The 25996-nt window shown below is 43.7% G+C and overlaps 1 protein-coding gene and 1 long non-coding RNA gene across 3 annotated transcripts in view; one reads left to right on the top strand and one right to left on the bottom strand.

The window, feature by feature from the left end:
* On the bottom strand, nt 1-25340 carry LOC147021694 (uncharacterized). The gene is made up of 4 exons (XR_015060889.1): nt 25244-25340; nt 21009-21113; nt 1152-1299; nt 1-529 (listed from the first exon to the last, which is right to left on the bottom strand). It is a non-coding gene; the product is annotated as an uncharacterized LOC147021694 (long non-coding RNA).
* Nucleotides 1-25996, top strand: part of LOC147021693 (src kinase-associated phosphoprotein 2-like) — a 145781-nt gene that overhangs the window by 53544 nt on the left and 66241 nt on the right. The window lies entirely within an intron of this gene.

Genomic DNA, 25996 nt, shown 5'->3' with positions numbered 1-25996 from the left:
CTCAACTATGTACACAATAAATAAATAAATGGAACTCATATATTATGTCATCATTATTATTAGTCTTTAACATTTCCCTGCTCACAAAATAAAATTAGAGCAACCACAAACAAAAATGGCTCCTGCCATTCAGTTGACTCCAGCCATTGTCTTTGAAGTGCTCAAAAGGTGACTTTTCGAGTGCATTGTGCCAGCAGCATCAAATTCCCATATGGCGTGGACTTGTATCATTAGAGAGTGTAATTACACAGCAATAAGGGGACATGTGGCTGGAAGCACAGCACGTGTGACTTCGTCTAATGAGCATCTGCGCAGCATGTAGGATAAACCAGCAAGGTTACGAGGTCCAAATAGATGCACATCCGATAGATCTCCTTTTTCTAATTTTCACCTTTAAAAAAATAAAAAAAAGAAAGAAAGAAAGAAAATCACTCCATGTCGAATTCATGACTTTGGAAATTTGACCAGCATGGCAGACTTTAGTCGACGCATCTTCAATTGTTGAGTTCCATCAATGCTGCATGGTTTTCTGCAAGAGACTGATAAAGCTTCACTAACCTTCTCCAGAATGAGTATCATTTGTTTGTGTTTTGTTGTCTCTTGACAATAACCAATAAAAGATAACAATGCAAAATTATACGAAGGTAACAAGGAACCACCGATAAGGATGGCAAGATTGGTGTTTCTCCGCAGCATGAAATAAGACCAATAGACCATGCATGGCACGGCATGACTCAATCATATCTAATGCTCTCCACAGTTTATGTCACAGATTGAACAAGACTGAGCATTTAACAATGCAGAATATTGGCGGTGTATGGAGATTACAGCAGATCTGACAAAAGATGATGTATTTCACAGTAAATCTGTGTGTGGACTCACACACTCACTGATATACAGACCAATTAAATAAAATAGCCTCTCTCATCCCTTCTGGGACGGGCTCTGCTAATAACGATTATTATCATTAATATCATTAATAAGCTGGAATAACCTCCACACAGTAGTAGTTCAGAGTTTTGAATTTTAATTAGACAGGTACCTACCTATAAGCATTTGGGATAGAGGGGTACATTGACATTGATAGGACTGGAAGGTAGTTTTGGTGTGGATGGGTGATCATACACTTGTGATATTAAATCGACGATTACCTTTCCAACGGGAGATAATCGGGTGAAGGTAGAGGGCAGGGGTTGGAGTTCAAAACTGCAAACAGACGTTTTTGGGGAGCGGAATACGTTGCCAGCAAAAGAAGAAGATAACGTGGTGTGTGGACAGACAGAGACACTCCGCTGGGACCTGTTGGGGAGAGTGGGGCAAGATGGTCCCTTTTTTGTTTTTTTCCGTTTTGCCGTCAGATGATTTGCCAGCCAAACACCATTCAAATGCCATTCGTTAGTCCATCTATCACCAAAAGTAACTGCCCAATTTCGAGAATATTAGAGATCAATGAATGTCTATAAAAGGCAATTCAAAATTTGTGGTTGAAATGTTCAACTTGCCCCACCCCTGGGGCAAGTCGATCATCACTATGGGGAAAGATGATCATGGTCCTTTAGGAAACATGAGGACAGTCTAAATAAGCGATATGTTAGAATTTTAATGAACAGAAAATAATTCTTCATTTATATATATCCATCTAGGATACCAACATAATATTTCCAAAACATTGTCCCATACACAACTGGATACGAACGTCCATTTTCATGTCATTTATCTTTGTGTTCCAGTCTTAATGTCTAAATTCGCAACTCCCACTGACTGAGATCAATTTTGAATATCAGTTGCTTTGATTTTCTCTGGCTTCCCTTTAAAAATTTGGGTGGAGGTAGGTTTTAACGATGTCCTCCTTGGAAAAAGTCCCACAATCTGTCTCGTCCACGATGAACGTAGGTCGATCGAAGTTCATGAGAAGGTACTTTGCGGAGAAAGACTCCCTCATATCCATCGTCATCGATTGTCTCTACATGCGCTATGTACAAAATTGATCGTGCTTTTTTCCCATCTATTTTTGTAATTACAAAGTCTCGTTCAATAATATCATTATTTTCATCTGATCACCTGATCAACTTGCCCCATAACCAAGTGATCATCCTGCCCCAATGCCGCCATTTTTACAAAATCGTCTGGCATTCATAAATTACAGCAATGAGCTAGGCAAAACATACACACAATATGGGCATATAAGCTATGTATCTACCTGTATACAGACACCATCCCTACTACACTTATTCATAGAGATAATACATACTCACCGATGATTCTAAAATTTTCTTTTTCAGGAGGAAAATGATGTTTTTCTGATAAAACGAACGCAGCGTTTTTTTCTCGTCATGCGCCTTCCACAGTGGAATTGTAGTTAATCGATAGATCGTTGAGTGGCACTACTGTCCAATGCCAACTTTATTGGAGTCGTGAGAGGGGGGGGTGATCATCATGCCACAGGGATCATCTTGCCCCACTCTCCCCTATAGATCGCATGACATGGAAGATGATCTTCCGCACTTGTGGCGTTACTTTAATTATCAATAAACAATTAATATTAATAAAGACATGCATAATAAAAGAATACTGGATTTTTAGAAATTTTTTATGCATCAATGCTCGTGGAAGGGCAAGAACGCAGAGCAGACTGATGTTCACAGCAGCAATGAAAGGTGGGGGAGAGAAGGAACAATGTTGTTAAAGGAGGGTTGAGGCTTTGGGGGAGGGTTGAGGCCTTGGCGGTTGGAGGGGGTTGAAGATTTGAAGAAAAAAGGAAGAGCCATGGGGTTGCGAGAGGGTGGTTGGGGTCTTGAAGAAGAGAGTGGGGAGGACACAAAATTAGAGTGGGGGGGGGGGGTGGGAGTTGGGAAAGTGGAGCGAAAGCTTAAGGACTTGGGGTTGGGAGGGGGTGGATTGAGGACTTGAAAAACAAAGTGGGGCCTTGGACCTGGGGTGGGAAGTGGGGGGGGGGGGGGTTGAGCACTTGAAGAAGAAAGGGGGAGTGGAGGACAGAGAGTTGGAGTGGGGGGAAGGCAGGCAGAGAAGGGTCATAGTTGTGAATTCAGGGAGGTTGAGGCTTTGGAGGGAGGTGTGGGGATGGGGCTTAAAAACTTGGAGCTGAGGACTTGGGACTGCGATGGGGGAAGGCAGAAGGTGGGTTGAGGACAAAATGAAGAAAGGAGTTGATGACTTGAAGACACATTTTACATTACTTGGAATTTCTACAGGTCCCTGTAATTATGCTGTCAAAAGACATTCCTGGCAAACTCTCCAAATTTTCCACACAGTATCAGGAACATATTCCCTTACAACAGCCCAAAGGAACCAGGTTATCTGACACACACACACACACACACACACACACACACACACACACACACACACACACACACACACACACACACACACACACACACACACACACACACACACACACACACACACACACACACTTTGAGACCTGACAGGTTTCTGTTTCACCTCCTGAAACCCACCCACATGTGCAGATATAATAGGCAACAGCAGTAACTTGCACGTATACACGTACACACACTTCCGTTATGGTAATACAGTTTATATACGTACACACGCATAAAATACATAAAAACGACAAACACAAAGATTTACCTTTAAACAGAGTTCTTTGAAAGGGAAATTAAAGTGGGAAATTAACAAAATTCAATGGAAAAAATATATCAAGGACCAGAACACAAAATGTCAATCTATACTCCTCTGTTTTCCTAACCAGATCATGGCAAACACATGGTCGGATGGACCTTCTTGTTTATATATATATATATATATATATATATATATATATATATATATACATGTACATACATATATGTATCGATGTCGAAGTGAGGGGTGGATTGTATTTGGAGATCGCACTGAAGGTTAAGCAGAGCGATATCCTGCTGTAAAAATAAAATTTCACATTTTCAGCGGATGAGGCACGTCCTAAGACACCAACCGCACAGCACCGCAGGGCCCAACACAATCGGAAACGTATGGCTGTCTTATCGATGTTCCCTTGACAGCATGGATACTTTTACTGAAAGGAACAACCAAGCAGCTTGGAAAACGCTCACCAAGCGGCTTAAGCACTCAAGCAAGCACTCCAATGAAGCGGTTGTTAAGAAACGGCTAGTTTGTCATGCGATTAGTCACTCATTTAACAGACACCTCCTGAAGACACCCGAAATGTCAAGCCACGAACGTTGATTTCTCCAGATGTTTATAAGCATTGCAATGTACCCAGCGATTCGTCGCTATGATGAACAGGCATTCGATAATATGAGTGAGGAAAGTGAAAACAACAACTTTATCGTGAATAAATCGCTGAAGCCTGTTCCAAGTCTAGACATGGTTGAGCAGGCCAAAAAACATGGTGGCTTCAGACCCCAGCGAGGCGACCCAGGAAACGCTTTAAGACCCAGAGAGCAAGATGGCCGAGGATCACCTAATGAAGGACATAATTAAATAAGGCCGTTAATTATCTTCAAAAGGGGTGTTGTAATTAACCCAAACAACCAATTTTCACTCGTGCACTTCCTTGGAGTTTTTTTTAGTATGCATGCAAAGTTTCAGGCTGAAAGGTTTTATAGTTTTGGAGTTATGAAGGAGACACATACACTGATACACCACAGCTTTTTATTACTATATATGTATATGTATATATATATATATATATATATATATATATATATATATATATATATATATATATATATATATATATATATATATATATAGATAGATAGATAGATAGATATATACACACTGATGAGGCAAAACATTATGACCACCTGCTTAATATGCTGTTGGTCCTCTGTGTGCCGCCAAAACAGTGCCGACCTGCCGAGGCATGGACTCTACAAGGCCCCTGAAGGTATCCTGTAGTATCTGGCACCAAAACATTAGCAGCAGATCCTTCATGTCCTGTAAGTTGTGAGGTGAAGCCGCCATGGATCGAACTTGTCAGTCCAGCACATCCCACAGATGCTCAATCGGATTGAGATCTGTAGAATTTGGAGGCCAGGGCAACACCGTGAACACTTCATCATGTTCTTCAAACCAGGTCAGGTCAGGTATGGGAGCATGTGCCAGAACAGCACGTCGCTGCGTCCACTTTCCGCCGGTACTCCAGGGGCCTCCGTCTGGCCATCCCCCAGGCAGATGCCAGGCCCATCCCCATCTCCTTGAGATGATGGTCAACCTGTTGCAACCATGAGGCACGTGGTCGACCCACTGGCCTCCTCCACTCATGAGACTCCCTCGCTGAGAGAATCTGGTGAGCAGGATTAGAGTCAGGAAAACGAGCCACATGTCCATACAGCCGCAACTGACGCTCACGGACTATGCAGGTAACAAATCTCATCCGAGTCTCTCTCAGCAACCGCTCGTCGGACACAAAATCCGACCAGCGATAGCCAAGGATTCTCCGAAGAGACCTGGTACCAAAGGAATTAAGTCTCCGTCTCAGATCCTTGGTCAGAGTCCAAGTCTCGCACCCATAGAGCAAGACTGGAAGTACCAAGGACCTGAAGACTCGGACTTTCGTCCTCCCGCACAGGTACCGGCAGCGCCACACCCCATGATCCAGTGAATCCATGACTCCCCAGGCCCGACCCAGACGTCTATTGACCTCTGACTCGCAGCCAGCAGAGACATGAATATCACTGCCAAGGTAAGTGAATCTCTCCACGACCTCAACATCCTCACCACAAACAGACACAGACAGGACAGCAGCATCCAAGATGTCACCGAAAGCCTGGATCTTAGTTTTGACCCAAGAAACCCGTAATCCCAACGGCTCCGACTCCTCATTCAGCACCTCGAGGGCCCCCAAGTGGATGTCTAAAGTCTCCGCAAAGATGACTGCATCATCTGCAAAGTCAAGGTCCGAGATCTTGACATTCCCAAATGACACACCGCAACTTGATCTCTCCGACATCCTCCCTAGAATCCAGTCCAAACAAGTGCTGAAATGTGGGGGCAAGTACACATCCCTGACGAACTCCAGTAACAACTGGAAATAAGTCAGAGATGGCACCACCACACTTCACAGCACTCTCAGTACCAGAGTAGAGTTCAGACATCAGATCGATCAGTTTTGGTGGCACCCCACGAAGACCAAGAATCCTCCAGAGGACATCCCGATTCACTGAATCGAACGCTTTACAGAGATCGACATAGGCTGCAAGCAGCCCCTGCAGAAACTCTCGTCTGCGTTCGGTGAGGACACGAAGTGCAAGGATACAGTCAATCGTTGACCTCTTTGGTGTAAAGCCTGACTGCTCTGGACGCTGGTGCTCAAGCAGATGGTGGCGAACCCTATCGAGAATTATCCGAGCAAAGACCTTGCCCGGCACTGAGAGCAGCGTCACCCCTCGGTAGTTGTTGCAGTCTTGGCGATCACCCTTCCCTTTTCAGAGAGGGACAACAAGGCCCCTCTTCCAGTCAGTTGGGATGATGCCTGTGTTCCATGCAGAGCACAAAACTGCATGCAACGACACGAGTGCAGCATTTCCACCAGCCTTGAGAAGTTTGGCATGGATGCCACAAATCCCTGGAGCTTTGCCCCGTTTCAACTGGTTCACCGCAGCCCGTGTTTCCACAAGCGTAGGTGGACCACAGTTGATTCGAGGGTCAGCAACAGGGATTGTAACACCCTTGATGTCAAACTCGACAGTTGGGGGATCAGCCTGGTACAACCGCTCAAAGTAACCGGCCCAGCGGGCCTTCACTTCAGACTCCTCTGTCAAGAGCCTACCACTCTCTGCTCGAACTGTAGTGCTCCGAGGGATGGGCTTGGATGAACGTAATGCGCGAATTCCCCTGTAAGCGGGACGAGAATCACCTGTCCACAGGTGATGCTCTACCCCCTCACAGATTCCTCGCAAATAGGCCTCCTTGTCCACCCTCAGTGCATGTACAGTTTTACGCCTCAGCTCCCTGAACAGCTCAGCTCTGCCATTCAGCCTGGCCCTGCGACTCTGGTAAATGGTATCCAGTGTTCCTTGAGAGACAAAATTCTTCTTTGCCCTGCGGTGAGCTCCAAGGCATCCACCGGCAACATCAAGGATGGTGGTCTTGAAGGCGCTCCACAACTCTTCAGGACCCCCCAAAGCACCCCAAGTGTCCACTCAGCCTGTTTGCAAACTCCTCAGCTACTCTCTCATCCCTGAGCTTGGCAACATCCAGCCTCGGCTGGGATGGTACCATTCTCCAGGATTTAAAGTGCAGCTTTAGAGTTGCTACAACAAGCCTGTGGTCAGTATTGAGGAACTGAGCACTCCGGTAGACCCTGCAGTTCTGGATCATCCTCCAACGACCGTCAATGAGGACATGGTCAATCTCCTTTGCCACACTGCCAGCGTTGGAATACCAAGTCCAGCGATGAGCTTGTGGGCGCTGAAACCATGAACCAGCCACCCTAAGTCCATGACTTCTTGCAAAGTCAAGGAACTTAGTGCTATTCTGGTTCATAGTTCCTGACCCATGGGGACCAACACACACCTCATAACCATCCCTATCAGTTCCAGTCGATGCATTGAAATCCCCCAAGACTAGAAGTGTATCTCGTCTGGGGCACTGATCAACCACAGACTCGAGTGTGGCGTAGAATGCATCCTTCACGGTGAGATCACTCGCCTCAGTCGGAGCATAAACAGACACCAGGGAAATGACACCTAAGGAGTGACGAATCCTTAATCTCCTAATACGCTCGTTGACCGGTGTTACCTCAATTATCATTGGGGTCAGCTTATTGGACACAGCTACAGCAACTCCTTGGGTATGGTCACCATCAGAGCGACCAGACCAATAGTAGGTGTAACCACCCACCATTATCTCGCCGCAATCCGGTCTCCGAACCTCAGAGAGAGCTGCAATCCCGATGTCCAAACGCTTGAGCTCAGATGATAACAGAGACAGGTGATCATCCTCTCTTAGGGATAGGACATTCCAGGCACCCACCCGAACGGACCGCCTCAGGTTAACCCAAGGAGACTGCCGTCTGGTGGACGACACCTCAGCACCACTCCGACACACTCTCCCGCAATCTGACCCAGGGATGTTACCCCGTGGTTTCCCTCCTATCAAAGATTGGGGGTCCCGAAGGCTTTGCCCCAATCCCGTCATCCGGTGAGCTGCCCTGCGAAGGGAAGCTGCACAGGAGGTACTCCCACGGAGTGGGTTTGCAGATTTTTTTGCGTTTTGCGTTTGGCGGAATGAAGGGTTTTACGGTGGCCGGAGTGCAAATCCTGCCACCAACCTCCTAATAAGAAGTGACCCAACTGCAGGAGGACGTCCGCAGACACAGTTTGGCACTAGATATGGATGGCCGTTGGCTCACAAGGAGCTCCTCCGCCCTTTGACAGGTTTTGTTTTTAATCCTGCTGGGTGTCCATAGCCAAACACCCTCCTCACCAGAAAACCTGGTGGGGGAGACGGTTTAGTCGCTGACAACCCGACCATGGATTCCTCAAACCATTCCCGAACAACGTGTGCAGTGTGCATTATCCTGCTGAAAGAGGCCACTGCCATCAGGGAATACCATTGCCATGAAGGGGTGTACCTGGGCTGCAATGATGTTTATGTTGGTGACATGTCAAATTGACGTCCACATGAATGGCCGGACCCAGGGTTTCCCAGCAGAACATTGCCCAGAGCATCACACTCCCTCCACCAGCTGTCGTCTTTCCACAGTGCATCCTTGTGCCATCACTTCCCCAGGTAAACGGTGCACACGTACACGGCCTTCCACGTGATCTAAAAGATAACGGGACTCATCGGACCAGGCAACCTTCTTCCACTGCTCCAAGGTCCAGTTCCTACGCTCGTGTGCCCATTGTAGGTGCTTTCGATGGTGGACAGGGGTCATCATGGGCACTCTGACCAGTCTGCAGCTACGCAGCCCCATACGCAGCAGGGTGCGATGCACTGTGGATTGTGACACATTCCTCCTGTGGACCACCATTAAAATTTTCTATGACTTGTGCCACAGTAGACCTGTCGGTTCGGACCAGACGGGATAGCCTTCGTTGCCCTCGCACATCAATGAGCCTTGGGCGCCCAACACCTTGTTGCCGGTTTGTGGTTTGTCCCTCGTTGGACCACTGTCGGTAGGTACTCACCACTGCTGACCGGCAGCACCCCATAACCCTTGCCGTTTCAGAGATGCTCTAACCCAGTCATCTGGCCATAACAATTTGGCCCTTGTCAAAGTCATTCAGGTCTTTACTCCTGCATCCAACACATCAACTTCAAGAACTGAATGTTCACTTGCTGCCTAATATATCCCACCCCTTGGCAGGCACCATTGAAGGAAGATAATCAATGTTATTCACTTCACCTGTCAGTGGTCATAATGTTTTAGTTCATCAGTGTACATACACACATACACACATACACACATACACACATACACACATACGCACATACACACATACACACATACACACACACACACACACACACACACACACACACACACACACACACACACACACACACACACACACACCTCCTGACTATTATGGTGAGCAATCGGCGAGGACTATGTCTCACACGGTAAAACCACATAATTCGCAAAGAACAACCGTCCGTCTGCTACCCAGACGATTGTTCCCACTAATGCAAACCATTCAACCAGAAGGCACACGATGTGATCGGCAGGTAAATCGAAACATGTGGAGTGTGATGAGCACTCCCCGGAGGTGACGCTTTGGTGTAGGACAATGTCCAATGGAGATTGAGGGATTCATTTCCGTTTTTATATGCATACATAATACATATACACCCTGGTGAAATCTACATGCTCCACAATTCTCCTCCCCACTCTAACCTTGGCTTGTCATTAAGGTTTCCACCCCAAAAAAGAAAGAAATTAAGTCGATAAATGGATCAATTTAATTAATTCAGTGTTCTTGTCATGCAGTTATGATTGTCCAAATGGAGCCCTCCTGTGTTGAGGTACTTTTCATTTTCATTCATGTTGTCAAATCAAAGCTAATTATAATCAACTGACTTAACTTCTGCAGATGCATTTATGGGGAACTATTAGGATCGTCATTGAGTTCACTACGAGGTGGTGGTGTCTGGATAAATACTATCGCTGGTATGGTACTGCCCCCAAGTGGTCAATGTGTATACTTTCAAGATATATTTTCCAAAAGGAAATAAATATCCTTTTATTTATTTCTATTTTTCTCTTATCTCTTATATGATGAGAACACATTGTCCTTTACCAGTAATGAACAAGATAGAATTTGAAGGTATTTTAAAATCTTTCTCATGTACCCTCAATTGTTTATGGAATTTCCTTGAAGGTCTTCACATGATATTCCTTTTTGGTGCTCTGGGAGGGCTTTCACAACTCTAAACTGAAATGAACAGACAGCTCTGCCCTTTTGTACCTAACAAAATTTTGATGTTTTGTAATCAACCCCAAACTTTTCATTCAACACTGTCATGAAATTAAGTAGTAATCTGTTTTATGTTGTATTTATATGATCAAGCACAATAATTCTTTTGTGTGATGAATTAGCAAAATCTGTCTTGGTTGGTGCAAACTCAAATGTCACTTTTGAAATATTAATCTTGACCTAAACATTATGTCTTGTTGTAATAATATTATGCCATTACGTCTTGCCCTGTCTTAAATAATAAGCTCACATTTAAGAAGGGTAAATACAAAAAATTATACATAAAATTGCATACTTGTTTTGTGTGTTCTTTTGTGTTTTTGTATTTTCTGCTTTGTTTGTTCAAACATTTATATGAGGCTCGTAGTGGAGCTGCCATACATATCTCACACAGACATATAGACAAATACACGAGACACCGCACAGGACTGTTAGATGCGACAAACACAGCCATTGAATTTGGGGGAAGTGTCGTTACTCTGGGGACCAGTGACGCCACAACAATGGCACTGCCTTTCTCACCGCACTCAGTGGGGCATTTCCTAAGGAGTAATTTATTCTGCCCAATGGATGCCAACCTGTGGGAATTTATTATTTTAAATTCTGAATGCCAAGCAAGGAAACAGCACGTACCATATTTAGTCTTTGGTATGACTTGGTTGGGGGTGTGAACTGTGGACCCCCTCCCCCTTTTACACACCAGACCTGGAGTGGTGTGCTTTTGTTTATCTGTGTATTTTGTTCTTTTGTGCGTGAAATTGTCCAAAAAAACTCAAGAAAAAAAAAAACAGAAAATATCACAATTTTCTAACTATATTAATTCAGAAAAACACCTTTAAAAAAATAAACTTGGAAAATTAACTCAGGGAAAAAAAATCAAAAAAAATCGGGGGGGGGGGGGAAGCAAGTAAGTTAATTAATTGATTAATAAAAACTGAATAAGAACTTTAAACACTCAAAAACTCAGAAAATAGCTGTAAAGGAAATTGAAAAAAGTACAGAAAAATCTCAGATAAATTGTACATCAAATATATTGTATTTTCATCAGCATGATGGACCCTGGTGACATCAGTGCCCATGACTTGACCCTTATTAAAAACTGAAGAAAGTGAAAAAAAAATTCTTCAGAAAGAACTCAGATATAAACTTTAGAAGAATACTTGAGAGAAAAAAATGATAAAACACAGAAAGAAACCAAAAAAACCTCTAAAAAAAGGGAAAAAAGTTTTGTGTGCGTTTGCTCAGAAAACATTGAGAAAAACTCAGAAAACAACAAAAAAATTGTACTATATATAATGAGAATAAATACATCAAATCTAAAAATTGTTATTTAAAGCAATAAATAACATTAAAAAAAAAAAATCAAACAAATACAACTGAGGAAAACAAAAAAAAACTTAGAAAACAACTTAGAAAAACCTTAGAAAACAAACTGAGAAAAAAGTGAAAAATAAAGAACTCCAGAAAAAAAACACACAAAACCGAAAAAAAAAATTAAGAAAACGGAAAAAAAAACTTTGAAAAATGAAAAACAAACAAAAAGTTAAAAAAAAAATTGCGTGTTGCTTGTGCGTTCTTTCGTGTATTGCTCTCTGTGTTTTGTTCGTTTGTGTTTGTTTTGTTAGAAACACTCAGAAAACTATGAGGAAAAAAGTAACTTGGGAAACAAAAAGTTTTGAACGAAAAGAAATCAGAAAAAAATGGCAAAATTGAGCCAGTAAAATAAACTTTAAAAAACAGAAAAAGACAAAATATAACAGACAAAAATGGTTTTCTTTGTTTTTTTATGTTCTATCATGTGTTGTTTTGTTGATTTGTATTATGTTGTTTTATGTTTTTTGTCAGAAAACACTGAAGAAATACTTGGGGAAATATTAACTCAGAAAACGGTAAAATGCTCAAACTAAGTGAATTTTTTTTTAAATGTCCCTAGAACTCGTGAACGAAAACGTAAAAAGACTATTATGTGTTTTTTTTTGTTAATTCTTTTGTTTGTTGTGCTGTCAGAAAACATTGAGAAAATACTTTGTTTTATTCAAATGAATTGACAAAAAAATACTGAAAGAATAGTTGTTTTGTTTATTCTTTTGTGTGTATTTGTTGAATGTGCAGTGTCGACTTGCTGATTTGTTTTCATTCCTTTTGTGCTATTTTTGCCAAAAATGCTTCAGTGATGGGCCCTAATGGTATCAGTGCCCATTATCTCAAATCAAATCATTCTTGCTCCTCCTCTATCTGTTCTATTTAGTTTGTCCTCCTTTGGCCACCTCCCTTTTGTAGGGAAATCAGCAAACATCACTCCCATCCACAAGGAGGGTGAAAAAACAGATCCTATCAACTATAGACCAGTGAGATATCTTCCAATTACAAGAAAAGTCAGAGAATCCATGATTTCTGCTGATGGTATTTCTTTCCTGTTTAAAGCAGACTGATATCTGATCATCATTTTGGATTCCATCCCAGTTCAGGAATGAATGTAGCCTTGAATGTCACAGGCAGAGAGCTTGCCAAGCAAAGCAGGATGCCAGACTGTGTCGAATTCCCGAGATATGTCCACGGAGACGGTCCTGACCTCTTGATTGAAATCTAGGGCATCAAACCATTGCTGAGAGAGGAGCAGCAGCATGTCTCTCCAAGAATGAATGGAGCCTGAAATGTCACAGGCAGAAAGTTTGCCAAGCAAAGGAGGATGCCAGACTGTGTGGAATGCCCACGATGTGTCCAAGGAGACGGTCCTGACCTCTTCATTTAGCTTAGGACGTCACACCATTGCTGAGAGAGGAGCATCAGCATGTCTCCATGAAGACCGACTCCGATTGAGGAGTGGTTCAATTGCTTGACTATACATTCTCGCCCTTCCGGTAAGAATATATGTATTTGCTTTGACAATGCACTTTATCCTTCAGTCTGAGGTGCATGTGCAGGCTCATGGGACAGTCTTGTTGTCCCATGAGCCTGCTCGGTCGCTCATGGGACAATTTCTAGGAGTCGGATCCAGATCCGGATCTTCTCCAAAATCTAATCAGTTCGTCCTTGTCACACCTGTCCACAAAATTTATTCTGGATCTGTCCACAAAATTTCTTCCGGATCTGTCCACAACTTTTTGAGATATCCTGTACACAGATAAACAGACAAACAGACATAAATGGTTGAAAACATAACCTCCTTCACCTTCAGTGGCGGAGGTAATGAAACGTTTCGTTTTTCAAAGTTTCTTCAACTGTTTCATGAATTGCTTGGTGAAGCCACTTGGCATGTTCTTCAAGTTTCAATCAATCGTGATACTGAGGTTCAATACCAGAGGTAGGAAAGCAAAATACATTTTATGATCACAATGAATAAAAAATATTTTCAGTTGCTATGAGGTAATGAATTGCCACATCATGGTAGGAAAGCTGAGAGGTACGTTTGCTTGCTCTGTGTAGCCTGGGTTCGAATCCCAACCTAGCTATAAACTGTCATCCAGGTGTTTCACAGGCAGGGTGATTCAGCAATGTGTGTACCATCTCTCAGATGGACGTTAAACTGGGCATCTCATCTGCCAGAATCCCTCTTGCCTTCCTGTATCTCTCCCCTCTCCCTCTCCCTCTCTCACCCCTCTCCCTTTCTCACTCCTCTGCCTCTCTCTCACCCCATCCCACCTCTCTCTCTCTCTCTCTCTCTCTCTCTCTCTCTCTCTCTCTCTCTCTCTCTCTCTCTCTCTCTCTCTCTCTCTCTCTCTCTCTCCCCAACCCCTCCCCCCACTTTCCTCTCCCTTTCTCTCCACGACTCAATCTCTCTCTCCTACCCCACCCCCTCTCCCGACCGGAAGTGAAAACTGCATGTACGAGCATGCATTCATGCAGGCAGATCATTGCCAGGTAGATAGCATGCGTATTAAATGCTCCTGCCCCAAGTCTCTAAAGTTATGTTATCTAAAGTTATCTGGAATGATCACCCATTCCAATTAAAACCTCGGGCTCTCTTCCCAAGCTGAGCCCATAAATCATGGTGGACCATGTGTGGAAGGTTATACAGGCCTCGCTGGACCTTTCCAAACACTCCGTAATGTTCCACAGATGATCCAGTAGTTGTCCAGTGGGCAGTACTCATACAAAATCCATGCGGATTGACCCACATCCATAGATCAGCACAGCATGGCAGGTCACCACATGCTGGTTGTCTCAGAGCCTCAGGGAGAGGCTGCCAGGCCACATACATGGGCGGTCACTTCATCAGGCCCTTACTGGCCCTCAGTGGTGCCGCCACCTAAACGTGGCCCACAACGCCTCCCCCAAGTGGAGGATTTTTATACCAACTGGTATAAAAATTTTATACCAGAGGATTTTTATACCAACTGGAGACCAATTTTTATACCAAATACCAACTGGGACCAACTCCTGCCAAGGCTGCTTTAAAATCATTTCTCATTTGAATTTACATTTGAAATTCTTGGCCTCGTGTTTCCAAACATGGCTGCAGATAACCCCATTGTTATTAACGGGCTTTTCAGCCCCTCCCTGCAGCTGCTGGTGGCATTGAGCCTCCCACTCTTCCCACCTTTCTCCATGGCCATGAGTGGCTGACTCACAGCTCCTACCTCTGCAATCACAGCACAAAAACATTTGCATTCCAATCGGGGCTCCAACTGACACAGGCCCACATTATCCTGTCTCTTTAGAAGTTCTCTCCCGTTGCATTTTCTCCTTCTTACCCCTGTGGCAGCCAAAACACACCCCACGTGCCACGAAGTGACAACCCTGGGTGCTAAGTCGACCCCGACGGGTCTGCTCCGAACACCCCGGGAACCGGCACAACGACCGCCGAAACCGGATGCAGCCTTGCTCTCCAGTGTGAGCACGGACCCAAACATGAGCAGTCCGGTCTCGCTCCCACCACGAGCAGGCTCACCCGTAATCCCACACGTCACAGGCTCAGACACCTGGCTCGCCGGCTTAGCTTCGGACGCCTGCACGTCCCTCCAAGCTGGTGCAGCGTCACACCCTGGCATGCCAGAAGAACCCTTGCCCGATCCAACTGGGCACCCGAGTTCCCCACCACAAACCTCGGAGGTTGTTTCACAAACACAGAGCTGATCGTCTTCCCCCTCGAAACCATCTATCTTCATCTCTTGTAAACGTTCTCTTTCCACTGAAGTAAAGTGACATTCACACCAGTGCGATGTTCTTCCAGGCCATTACCCAACAAACATGCCCCCATGTAATTTTCCTTTGTCCCCTCCAACCAACTCTCCATTCCAGTTTTAATCTGTGCCCCTAAAAAATTATTATTTTTATTCATTTCTTCATCCATTTTATTCATTTGTTCCTTATGTTCTCTCATTTCTTTCCTCATTTCCCATTTCCCTTCTAATTCCATTTAGTTTATTCATTTTTTCCATTAATAAATGAAACAAGTCCTGGTTGGCCATTGCACCTGCTTCCTGACTCGACGGCTCAGGAATGGGGGAAGTTCTTATCCTAACCTCCTCAACAATCCCCAAACCAGGCTCGCTTCCTTCATCCTCCCTGCTTCCTTCAATCGCATAATTCTGCATGTCCACAATTTTGTGCAGTGGCTTTCTTCCCATGCGCACCAAGGAAATGAAAATATATATATTTTTAATTTTCAACGTGCTCCACTGCGTTCTTCAGATACCGATTAACTATAAATTGGGAAGTCCTCAAGTTCCAAATCCCACACTCGTGACACTAATGTTGCATCAGGAGTGGAAAATGTTGATCAGGGTTCGATTCTTGCACTCCTGAGGGAGTCAGGGGGTTCGAAAAAAAATCCCACTCCTGATACACCAATATGCCGCCACAAGAAATCACCATGCCACTGCAATGCACTGCTCCACACACTGCTAACTCGCCATTACGCAACCACACACACTTACACCTTTCATCACTACATACACAACACGTGCAGACAGTGCATCAATCCGCACCCCCATCCCGATCCACATGCAGAACCAAAACACGATATTATAATAACCCGGAGGTACTAGGGCATGCAGTTCGCTGTGCCTATGCATAATTTCATTTCCAGATTGATAATAATAATAATAATAATAATAATAATAATTAATGACCAGGAATCAGTGGGAATCCAATGAGTGACATTGGCACAAACTGATAACCAAAGGATGTGAGCATGCTTCCACACGTGACCGGAAGTGGACTGCAAGCGAAATGTCGCCTGAGGAGGACTCTTTCCTTTTTGTTAAAAAATTGTGGAATGGAGTTTACTCGGACTTTGCTCGATCTATGGGTTGGCTGCGCTGTGTGGCTGAACGATGTATGTATGTATATATTGTTGTGGGCCGGGTATCGGCGACGAGCACGACCGCTAGTTGGAGCAGCAGAGTCGACTCCACCGAACACCCGGAATTTAGATCGTTACCCTCGGATAACTCCGAAGGTACGGGTCCCTTACAGAACCATGAATCGTCAATAATTCAACCACGTGGTACAGGGTTATTTGCCAAACTTCAAAATACCTAGAGGCCCACGTGGCGAGCTACCGAGGAATTCACACCCTGGACGGAACTCGAACGGGATGAGCCGTAACCGTGCTCGACCCGTGCGTAACCCAAGCAGATGGTTACCGAGGTCCCGTCGGTCCAAATGCACAACTACAGCAGTAACGGCCTTTTTAATCACCCAACACGCACCGTGCTAAACCAATGATGGAAAGGATGAGGACGAGCTGAAACATTCGACAATAGGGATATTTATTAACAGTAATCGGGGGAACGAGGGAAGCATATAAGGGCAGAGTTATCACGACTAAGCAATGCAAGTATGTACAAGGCAAAAAGCACTTAACAATTCTTACTTATAGACGGGTGCATACACAGATGCACACCAAAGAGAAACGGACCCAAATGGTCTTTATTCGGCTCTCCAGGTGCGGAGGATAGTTTGGCTGGGAGTCAGGACGGCTGGCTACCTGGCCGCGAGCGCGTGGCTGGACGTCCACCCCTTCCCGGAGCTCCGGTCACCAAAAGACGAACCAGGACAGCCAGACGCAGACCACGCCAGCGAGATGGGACCAGACCAGCGTCGAGATGCGATCAGAGAACCAGACCACATGCTCGAGCTGACTAGGCGCAAATATTTGTTCTCCTTTCTTTCGTCGTCCTTCTCGGGCGTGGTTCGCTCATGCTTGACCTGCTCTCATTGGGTGGACTGCGTGTCTCGGCTCCGCCTTCTTGCAAAGGACCGCCCCGGCTCTGATCCACTCATAGCCCATTGGCCGCAAAATGACGCATTCTCTCATTTGGCACCAGGCCAGAACGAAACGCTTCGTGAGCGCGCGAACAGCGTGGACAATTCCTCGAGCAGTGTTGTTGTTGGCATAAAAATTCTAGCTACAAAATAATCCGTTGTGCACACATGTCATTCCCCTTAGACAGAAGGGGAAAGGGACCCTAACTAGAAACACGTACTTACCGACATAACTGTTCTATAGGGACCTGCATGTTGAGTGCAGTAAGCTTCTAGATTCGTAACAATATATATATATATATATATATATATATATATATATATATATATATATATATATATATATATATATATATATATATATATATATATATATATATATATACACATATATATATATATATATATATATATATATATATATATATATATACACATATATATATATATATATATATATATATATATATATATATATCTATATGTATATATATATATATATATATATATATATATATGTATATATGTATATGTATATACATATATATGTATATGTATATACATATATATATATATATATATATATATATATATATATATATATATATATATATATATATATATATATATGTATATTCACTATAGGATTGCAAGAAAAGCAAAGTATATTGCAACTACAGGACAACATGGACTTTCTGCAGACACGAACGTTAATGCGTGAATGAGGTACAGCATCTGACACAAAAGCTCCTATCTAGATCCTCTACGAGCCTCGCCATTCTATGTATATTTTTTAATGTGATTCAAAATCCAACAAAACTTGTGGAGAGGAGGGGGTTGTTCCGAGGGAATTCAAAATTGAGAGAATAATTGGCCAATGAACGAGCAGTGCTCGCTGTTCTGATAAAAAGTTATTTTAATGCTTTTAATAATCATAACCCTTTAGTTAATTATTTGAGACTCGAGGACATCAGAGACAATAATGAATGATCGAATCATTGAATCAGATGATCCAAGAGGCGTTAAGATCAGCATTGGTATTGATTTTCATTGTCCATTTTATTCCATTAAACATTTAACAATCCGCAGGATATATCAAGGAGAATATGCGTGCCAATGGAATACAATGCATTATGTGCCATGTACATACTTAGACAGAGAACAATGATCACATTGACTGGGTGTGTGATGTGAAACACCATTTAATGTTTTACATCAAGAAATCGGTTGCTATTGATTGGGAGGGAAATAAAGGGTTCAATGACTTTACAGCAGGATGTGTTTCCCTTTTTTAGGGGTGGTGAGCAGACAGGAGGTCACAGCGAGGAACAGAATGGCTGTTGGTAATACCTTATCTCATCTCAGCAAGGCAGGCCTCTGGGAAGCCTCTTTTATTGCTCTTTATGGCATCATCCACAACGTTGGATGGCTAATGATGCCCGCTAAGGTCTGCCAGACAACCTGAAAAGCTGTGGTTCCTGTACGTCTCTTGTGCGTCCTTATTCTCCTGGAAGGTTTTGCGATTTATTTCACAACGGTACCCATTTAGAACCTTCCCTTGAGTGTAGCAGTGCACTTTGAAGGAAAAAAGAAATCTCGGAAGGCCCCCGAGAAGCAAATTGAATGCGTTTTTTCTCTAAATTCAATCCTCCTCTATTTCATTCAACCATAACCGACTCGCTTGTTCCTCCAATTCAGGGGCCCAAGTATCCTTCCTCGTTAACATAAAAGCAAGTGATTGCCGGGATACTAAACCAACACTTTACTGCACACAGTGTAGACATCTGAATAAAGCATGTTGTGAAGAGGCTACAGGGTAACTCTTCTCTAACCTCTCCCTGCCCCCCCCCATTTCCCCCACTCCAAGCACCGTTCCTGGAACCCTCTTCCAGCCCCAATAGCCGAGCCAGCAGGCCTGCAGACAGACTACTGCTGAGCCAAGAGGCAGGCCAAAAGGAATGTTTCCACTGCGTGGTTTTACGGCTCCCACGAGAGGTTGGAGCACGATCTTCTGTAATTGGAATTCGAGTCGTCGACTCTCTGTCCCCTCTTTTTTTTTCCTGCGACGTCGGACATGAACCAGGCCTCTCGCAGAGAGCAATGGGCCACGCAATCCGGTGGCTCTTTTCACCATCAGTGTCTGCTCTAGATCACCACCGGGATGGATGCCAATCTGTTCATTAAGCAACAATTCGGTCCTGACGAGGGATTATTTAATACGATCATTTTTATCTTGGGATGAGCGTCAGCCAGGGAACCTTTATTTAAATTGTGATTTGCGATAAAATACTTGTATATCAGTTAATACCGTGATGGCTATTTTATAGCATCTTGGTCCAAGCTCCCATGGAAAATCCTTTCTTCTTGTTGGTAAACCCACAATCTAGATGCTTCGGAAAGGGGTGCATATCACATTTAATCTGAAATGAATGGGTTCCTACGCTCCATGATGGATGTTCGAATCCATCTAATTTTTCTGTGCTTCAATCTACGAGCAGCGGGATTACCGGATGACTTGCTGTGAAATTAAGCTCGCATCACGCTTTATACCCTGGGACGTGCAATGGCGGCTTGTCGGTTAGTTCGGGAGTGGAAGGTTGGCGTAGTCGATGCACAGATTACATAAGTATATGTCGATTCACACCTTAATGAGTGTCTTGCACCAACAGGTACTTCGGCTCTTTGTGTATATGTTTGAAATACAATGAGGAATGTGCTGTGTGTGTGTTTGTGTGTGTTTTAACCTTCAAACCCATAAAATCCCAAAGTTCCACACCAGGAACCTATCTCATAATACTCCGCACCTTCCTTTTCATGCTGGAGTGTTTCGTTTTCACCTGACTGTAAATGAATGTAAATGTTTTATTCCATCCTCAGACTTGAGCAACATTCCAGTGTATAAGGTTTCAAGCAATTTCAGACACTCTTCTCCTTGTTATCAGGGCTGTATTTTCAGCCGAGGTTCTCCAACCGCTGCAGATTTTAGCCACAGTCAAAAGAAGAAGAAAAAAATCACAGCCTGTGTCTCCCTCTTTGGAGATGACATAGCACTTGAAGATTTCCTTCCACCTTCATCAATATCTAAGTGTATAAAAAGAAATATCTGACGTTACAGGAAGGTCCTGCAGTGACTGCCAAGATCCCTCTCACTGGACTGCATTTGAACCCAGAATGCATGGATCCAAATGGAAGGGTGTTTGATCACTATGCTGAGCCAGTTATGCGACTGCAGCGTAATTAACAGATCAAATACTGATCTTGGCTTGAAGTTGGTAAGGTTTCAGGGTGATGACCTTTTGATCACCAGTGAGGAGCCATTACCGTTATAACGACATGATCATGCTGGTCACTGTAAATTATGTTTAAACTGCATATACTCACTTTAACAAATCGAGTTAAGATTCATCGCTTGTTAGATGTGCTGCTCGTATCCGTAGTCGATTATTGCATGATGTGTGATCATCAAGGCCTTGACTTGATAGCCGCCTATAAAAACAAGGATGGGATATTTGTTGTAAAGGGCGATGTGGAAATATTTTTTTTGCAGTTTCATTAATTTCATCGACTTGTACATTTTCCTTTGTCAGATGATGTACAACAGCAAAAGGTATTCATAATGCATTGCGTTAACATTTACTCGATGTTGTACAGTATATGATAAAATACCACAATATTGTCTACTTCAATTATTTTCATCATAAACCTCAAAATAGCCTTATTAACCGATAAGTAATTAAAATTATTTTCTGATTGACTGCATCAACAGCTGGGCTCTGTTCTTCATCGAGGTTTCAACCCATTTTGCCCAGAACCTCTCCAAATGGTGGGTCCATAACCTAGGAGGTCCATAACCTAGATCCATAACCATAACCATAATATCAATACAGCTTCTTCTTCTTCTTCTTGTATATGGCAGCTATCATTTTGTTGGGGCATGACAATGCTGCTGATGCTGTGCCCCTATACCAATACACTGGTACTCATTTCACTGACCTTGGAAAGATGACAGGCTGAGTCAACCCCACCTGGTGCTAATTTAGCGGAAAACAGGGTTCAAACTTAGACCTTCGGATCTCAAGCCAGCCACCCGAACCACTAAGCCAACACCAGGCTTTACAGTCAATCCAGCAATGCATTCTCACTTCCTCTCTAAATTTAGCATCGTGCTTTACCTGTTAAGGCTGCTATAGGTGTTCATTGTCATTGCAATAGATGTTCATACATATTCACAATCCTCATTGATCCTTCCATTATCTAACCATACATTTGCTACCTTACATAAAACCAATGAAAACACGTACATTACCTTGCAGATTACGTGTACATGAGGGAGCACGTACTCCTGGATTACCATTGAATTTCCCACCGGCTATACGATGCGGATTTACATTGAGAGAATTGGTGTCCCAGCTCCACCACCCTAAACTTCCAAGGCGATTAATTAATTTTTTTTCACTGCCTGAAACCTCCACAGACACTCCCTGAGTACAATCACTGCTAGTTTCAACTCATTCCATCAGGGGTTCAGGAATGTACAGACGTCAGACATACAAACGAACACTTCTCGTAATGTTAAAACATAAGTTTGGTGTGGCACTTCAAACTTCTGGGAGTTTATTTATTTACTGGTAAGCCGATCTTCATGGTGTTCATCATGCACACGATCTTGGCTTTGTTGTATTCTCTTTGCCAGTTTATTGTTCATATTAAAACATGTTTGGCACAGCAATTCCAACTTACAGGAGTGTATATATATATATATATATATATATATATATATATATATATATATATATATATATATATATATATATATATATATATATATATATATATATATATATATATATATATATATATATATATATATTATTGTTGCGGGCTGGAGGTCCGGCGGAGAGAACGACAACGAGGTGGGGAAAACTTCGTCGATTCACACCAGACTCCCAGGAATTGTAGGCCGTCACTCACGGATAATTCCGTGACACGGTGGGTCGCTTAACCGACCGTGGACGCCAATAACTCAACCGCTTGGCGTAGGGTCCTCCTGTCGAGAAACAAGTTACCTAATTAACCACGCGGTTTCGACTACCGGGGAATCACGCCCTCGGTGCGCCTTGCCCGAACCGGATTACTCTACCAACTACCGACTACCTTTCCGGATCGGATGCAGTCGAGCGGCACTGCCCAGCACGTACCAGCTCGAAGGAACGGACTATCGGGAATAAAGACCCGGCTAAACTCAGATTCGAACCATGCTGGACCAATGGAGGAAAAGACAAAGATGAGCTGGGAACATTTCTACAATTATTTATTTACAATCAAGCGAGGAAAAGCATGTGGCACAACAAAAAGGTTTATTGGGTGTGTTACGCAGGGGAAGATGAGAGAAGTGTGGTGCTGCAATTTTACAAGCAACTTACAAAAGCGGACACAGTGCAGACTTGACACGAGAATAATAAAAGCAACAATTACAACAATGAAGATCTTACACAGGCTTATCTAACGGACAGGTGGCAACACTCTCAGACACACACTCAGACAAAATATACCCAATGAAAAGAAAAGGGGACCTTTTGCAGCCAGGAAGGGAGGGAGTTGAGGTCACAGTTTTGGGTACCTGAGTGTTTCGAGGGCAGAGGGATGCTCCATGGTGCGGTACCCGACAAAAGTTGTGTGGTTTGGTCCACCGCCGCACGTGTGGTAATCGTGTCTGGCGGAATCCAAAGAGGCGAGAGATGAGTAGTAGGCAGGACCACATTAGAGGCTTGGTCGAGGTCCTTCGCATCCACCAACTCCGACTTCTCCCTTTCAAAAACCAACCGCGACCTTTCAAATCCAACGACAACCTTCCCGCGCATCCAACCACTACTCTGAGGATTATCCTGTTCTTTATAGATCACGTAGTTCGGGTGGAGCCTTGGCGAAGCCGACATCATTGTCCGTCCTGATTGGACCGGGCCTTCATGTGGTCCGCCTTTTTGGGCGGGGTTTCGGCCAGACACTGGTAAGGACCACCCACACAGCCGTGTCTGGGTTTGGGAAGGTGAATGGTGGCGCAGCTACTATAATGAACCTCGGGATTCTGCCTCAGAAAATGAGTCTCTGGAGACAGCGGGTAGACGGTGGAAGTGCTTGTCCAGCCCAAAGTGCCCGTTGGGATTTGGGCTCAGGAGACGAGACGAGGGTAGCAAGCGAGATGAAGATACCGTGGATCAAATAAAAGGGGAAATAAAATAAAAGGGGGAAAATGATTTATTAATCCTAACTATAGCCCATCGCAACACACTCCCTCATCTTCCCACTAGACAAAAGGTAGGGACCTAACTGCACGTATATTAATGAAATAACTGACTCGGGCCAACTGTATGTTGTATGCATGATTATCGTTTGATAAAGGCAAATTATAATCGTTTGAGCTAATAATTATTAGTGTATTCCTGCTATTGCAGACTTCACTGCATGATGACGTCATAGGTAGGGCCGTCTTTTTTCATACTTCACATGGAAGCAAACATGGGATATTTTTGCTTGTGACAGTCATTGCAAATTCTGGTTGGCAAACATTGTGTTATAAGCGATACGTCACTGTCTCGCAGACAGAAAGTAACTGCATTTGACGTCCCACAAAGTTTTTTTTTTTAATGAAATATCACTATTTTCTTTCCTCTGCATAATATGAGAATTAACGTACCTTCATTGGGCGGTGTATGTTAGACAGCAGCATTTTCTCGTTTGAGCTGAAATCAAAATGTTACTTTTTTTTTTCCTCAAAACGGTTTCTTTATTTAATGATAGAAGATGCGTTCAGTCTTCAAATATACATGAGACCTTTAAAACAATCTGAGCTGTGTGGAGAGAAAAAGATGGTGGCGAATTCTGGACGGCTGGAGGGCGTGGCCTGGAGAATGGGTGGCGCTTATGACTCACAGACAAGACAGACAGACAGACAGACAGACCCACAGACACGAACTCAACTTTATGCATTAGATGCATTCGAACCCCAGTCTCCAGTTCGAACCCCGGTCGAATCACACCAAAGGCTTCAAAAATGGTTCGTGTTGGTAAATCGATCTTCATGTTGTCCATATTGTATCATTTTAAAAATGATAAAACCTGGACAAACAACCATAGGTTGGCAAGAATAGCGCAGGCTTGCACGGGCCTATTGGCTGCCTCCTGTGATGAAGTCCCTTGTAAGGGAATGTGTATTAATTTATTTATACGAGTACGTGTCCGTACGTGCGTTCCCGTACGTGCAAAAAAAAATAAATAAAAACTTTCAAACTGCGTGCCAGAAACAATAACCACACAGGCTGTTCCTTCACTCTCGCGTGGCCGTATGTGCAAACCAAAAAAAAAACTTTCAAACAACCACACAGGCCGTTCCTTCACTCTCGTAAACGACGACTGGATTGGGGCATTGTGTTTATCTATAAATACCCAAAAGAAAGAGAAATTATTAGAATAAGGTAAGTCATCACTATCCGGAAGTGGTGCGTGCCCGTACGGAATGTTCACATCATTCCACGAATTATCGCTTTCATTGAAGTAACAACTGCTGTGATACTTACACACACAGAGTTAATTAAAATCCAAATTAAAATCAAGTTTACCTCCCTGTCTTTGCTTGCCATGACATTCGCTGCCATTGACCATTGCCACTCCTACGCCACGGGAACGAAATGGCTCCCTTTCCCCATCGTAACCGGCACGGCCCGTGACGTCATCGTCGGCCAGCCGCGCACCGGCCAACACAGCAACGTGTCCTGTCATTGGTTTGGTAAATAAATGGTCATTACTTGGGAAACACTTGTCCGATTAATATCAAATCTTGAAAAGGCGCATCCTCAGGTCCCCAGCAATAAACCCGGCAAGTTTCAATTAGATTGGACCAGTGGTTGTTGAGAAACAGCGGTCACACACACACACACACACACACACACACACACACACACACACACACACACACACACACACACACACACACACACACACACACACACATTGCTGGAATTATAGATAGATTATCGTCACTGTTGCCAAGGCAACAACACACCATGAGAGAGCAGGCAGTGTCACCTGGAGGATATCCAGGTAGACCAAGACAATTTGCTACCCACAGTTTACTGACCCACACCCTTTCGACACAAAAGACCACACCCGCTGTTTAGGCTTCAATTTAAAAAAAATTGTCGAGGGTGGTGGTGATAACGTGCCCACTATTCATGAAAGACACCATGACCTTTTTAATGCCCACCGACAACCAACGCTACCAGTCAGATCCTGTGACTTAACTTCCCTTGAACAGAACGTGCACACATCGATGCCTCACTGCATGTGAAGTACCAGGGTGGCAGTTTATAGCT

Source organism: Eptatretus burgeri, chromosome 8 (genome assembly GCF_056783735.1).
Source record: "Eptatretus burgeri isolate ZD-2024b chromosome 8, Ebu_testis_v1, whole genome shotgun sequence".
Lineage (NCBI taxonomy): Eukaryota > Metazoa > Chordata > Myxini > Myxiniformes > Myxinidae > Eptatretus > Eptatretus burgeri.
Note: the sequence above shows the minus strand (reverse complement) of the source record. Positions and strands in the feature narration are given on the sequence as shown.